We start from the raw sequence: 4,331 nt of genomic DNA on the forward strand, positions 1-4,331 counted from the left end.
AAAGATTGGTTTAATTTTGTACATTATACCATGAGCAATAATTTGACTTAAGATTGATAAGTTACTGTTATTTATGTAACTCGTTCATCTGTAGTTACTGCAACACTTGAGATGATCAAAATCCTATAGTAATGTACAGTATATCCTATTATAAACATGTGTCTCATCTGAGACAGGTCAGGTTACAATTATGATTCAAGACTGGGTAGTTTTTGCATTTAGCCATGAAAACCGATATAACTGGCATAATAATAAGCCTATGAGGAATATCCAGAAAGAGACTAAAAAACCACAATGGTACCTAAAATATCCTTTAGGTAACACACATACAAGACTAAACAGACACTGGGGTTAGAATGGACAGCTATGCAGCCATGTATGTGCTCTGTGTCTCCTGTTTGCAGTAGAAACAGTCATCTAGTCCCGTAAGAGGAAATGTGACAGCCCAGATGGGAATTCCTGGTGTGGTGTCTCATTCCATGACATCATGACTACAGTTTTTCTTTGTCAGCTTCCCTGAAAATAAGCTATTGCCTTATTATACGTCAGCAATTCCTCTTTTTTTTTTCTAGACCATGACCCTGCTGGCTTTCTCTCATCCAAAATTAGTTCCTAAAATTGTTCCACAGGTCAGTAAAGAACAAAGTTACTCTCTATTGAGCAATATTTTTGTGAATAGAGTAATCATATTAACTTCTGTGGTGTTCGGCTTTGTTATGTAATGTTTTAGGTTTGTGGTATGAACAGCTCTGTGACTCTAGTTAGTTTAGTCATCAAAGTGACAATATGGTTTACTTGGACATTGATGTTTTTGTAACAGTTTACAGTATAGAGTAATATGTACGCATGGGAAATGTCCATTGTGCATTGTGTAAACTGGTGTACAGGCCAAGTGGGAAACTTGATATGTTCCATGGCAAATCTGCCAAGCTACTTTTGATTAAGCTTAAGACTTGAAAATGTAAATTTATGTGCATAATAAATTTGTGCCACATATCTTAAAAGGACTTTTAAATGTAGAATAATTACAATGCAGAGAAGGATGCAAGTGTAGTACAGTGCAACACTAATGTTTTCTTATCTTTGGTGATGTCCATTCTTTATTATGTGTCACAAAAAATGATTAGAATTGGCAGATGGTTGGATAATCGTCGTTAGTAATTCAGAGATATGGAAGCCCTTTAACTGCCACAAATATAAATAACTATTCTGGCAACTGTGCTAGAGACAGCAGACTAGATGTGCTTGATTTATTGACACATTGCCCAGACCAGGATCTTTGCTTAACCTTAGAGGTGAAGGAAACGGGAGATAATTAGTTACATCACTGCTGTAGAAGGAAGCATCAGCTTTATTATTAGTGTGTTGTCTTGATTTTAAAAAAGTTAATTGACAACATGGGCTTAAACTGAAACCAGGACCATCATTTTTATCAGAAAAAAAAGCTCACTGAGATTAGTAGGGTGAGACATAACATACCTGTGGAAGTATGTTCCTGCAAAGTGCAGCCACACAATTGTATGAAGGTAATAAAATAAGAGGGAAACAGAAGATGGGTTAGAGCGAAGATTCAAAAGAGGCAGGTACATGTACACTGGAATCCTTGAGTGGTTAAAGAAAATAAGAATATAATATTTACAGTAAATGAGAAAATTTAAAAATGAGAATGCATGGTTGCAAAAAAGTAACAAAAATGGAAAATTATTTAAAGCACTGCTTATGATGTGTCACAGACATGAGAACCCAGAAACTTAAAGCCGACCATCCTGTCCCCACACCTCAGTCTGGTTTGCGTTTTGTTCAGGCGGCTCTCCACTTAAGATGACTGTTTTCTGTGTAAAACTTTGTAATTGTTGTCATGGAGCGAGAACTTAAATATGAGATTGTGGTCCAAGACAGATGTGCAGTCATATGTACTAGAACAATTTTAGGCTTGGACAGCAGTCTGGGGGTGGGAGCTCAGGTGGCACCACGTCCTCTTACCCAGCCTCACCACCTGTGGTCTGTCAGAAGCAGTTACAGGTGAGGTGGGCAGTCCGAGGTGTGCGAGTTTCACAGTAACCTTTGTGGACCATATTGTAGTGAAATGCAGGCATCTATGATTTTTTGTGTTTGTTTTTCTTTTTGTTAGAGACCAAATGTTCTAGGGCAGAGTGCAGGGCAAGCGCTACTGCATCAGGCACTGGTCTGTTGGGGGGTAAACTGAAAAAGGTAAATGAGAGCGAGCAAGGCACACAGGAGATGTTGATCCTAGAATAATGCTGTAATGGCTGTACATTTCAAAAGCATGTATTGCAGTGATCACATTATCACTTAATGTTGAATATATTTTTCCTTTCGTCTGCCAGGGTTATGGTACCAGCAAGTTGTTGTAAGTTGTTTGTTCTTGTTGTTGTTGAACATAGATGTGTAATTAATCTAACCAGAAAAACTAACAAAGTTAAAATCAAATGTTCAATCATCTAAGGCAGGGGTGTCCAATCCTGGTCCTTGAGAGCCACAGTCCTGCATGTTTTAGATGCTTCCCTCTGCCAACACACCTGATTCAAATGATCAGCTCATCATCAAGCTCTGCAGAAGCCTGCTAACGAGCCTGATCATTTGAATCAGGTGTGTTGGAAGAGGGAGACATCTAAAACATGCAGGACTGTGGCTCTCAAGGACCAGGATTGGAGACCCCTGATCTAAGGCGACCAGCATAGTGAAAATCTAAATGAATGTGAAAAATTAAGATGGAATGTAAAGTCTCCAGCCATACAGGGCATTCAGTCAGGGTCAGCAAGTCAGGGAAATGGCAGGCAGGACAGCCAAAAGAGGGGAAAGAGCATGAAGTGGAAATGACAAGTGATGAGAGGCCCATTAGATAACAGAAGGTGTGAGACTGATGCAGCTTGGCCAGAAAAATACCACAGAGGGCAGCTTGGCAGCAGGGAGAATACCAGATATATTTTAAAAAAACTGATGATACAGCGTGAGAATTGCTCAGAGGCTAACAGGAAAGAGACCGAACACATGAGGGACATATTCTTGCGTGCCAAAGGTGAACTAGAAATACTACCTTGCAGTTATATGTGTCTGGTAACCTGTCAAATTGCAATTGAGATTCATACTGTCCAGACTACTGTAATATATGGAGTAATGACCTTATACCACCAAAACATAATCAATTCATCCTCGAGTTTAAGGGACCGTTTGTGCCAAATTTAAAGAAATTCCCTCAAGGACTTGACAAATAGACAACCTGAAAACACAATGCCTCTGCCACAGTTGTTGCCAGTTTAGAAACATAAAAAGGGTGCACATCGTCAGAGAGAGGATATTATTGTACTTTTTGTTGTTCTTGTTTAGAGATAGAAAGGACATGGACATACATGTACATAGCAATGTGTAAGCAATGGGATGAGTGCTTCAAAGCAAACCCTCGTGCAGTAATTTCCAATGTTGCGTACATTTAACGAGATGCCAGATCAGTCTAACTGAGGTCTTGAGGACCATTGTTGGGAACTGCAGGACAGTAAGTGATGACTGAATAATAGTTTTCATTAATTTTTCATTTTTTAATTCATTTTTTTATTCATTCTTTATCATGCTACATATTATCTACAGTAGACCCTTGAGCTGCTAGATAACTTGATGTAACTGCTCCTGAACGTCCACACATCCATCCATTTTCTACCTCTTCTCTAGGTTTGTGTCACAAGGACAGCAGGCAAAGTAGGGCATTCCAGACCAGTGTTAATTGTGACAAGAATTTTTAATTTAATTTTAGTCTCATTTGTAGCCTCATTTTAGTCTTTTTAAGTATTTTGACAGTTTTGTTGTACTGTAATAGATTTTGCAAAAGGATGTTTGTCATGGTAGTAAACACTCCATTGTAGGCATACCTAGAACTATGTGTTTAATCATCTAAACCAGTGGTTCTCGAACTTTTTCTGTCCGCCGTCCCCCGTTCGGAGGACAAAAATCTTTCGGGCCCCCCGTCGCCTTAAATAGTCATGAAATGAGCCAGTTTAAATTTACTGAAATTAAATATCATGAGCAGTCAAATAGTGCAGCAACAACTTGCTCAGTGTTCAGTAAAAGTAACAGAGGAGGATAGCCTTCAATTTTGCGGTGGTAGTCTCATCAGTCATTGTTGACACCATATCAAGAGCAGTGGGGAGTATGAGATCTTCAGCTATTGGATGTGGTTTCTTTGCACTTGGCGATTCTGTTACAGCGCTCCAGACTAACTTTTCCAGTTGTAGCACTGGTACTACCAACTTTCTTTGCTGGTTGCACCAGCTAATGATTTGGTCACCCCACTCCCTTATTTTGGATCAGCTATTAAT

This window comes from Stegastes partitus, unplaced genomic scaffold (genome assembly GCF_000690725.1).
Source record: "Stegastes partitus isolate 25-593 unplaced genomic scaffold, Stegastes_partitus-1.0.2 Scaffold442, whole genome shotgun sequence".
NCBI lineage: Eukaryota > Metazoa > Chordata > Actinopteri > Pomacentridae > Stegastes > Stegastes partitus.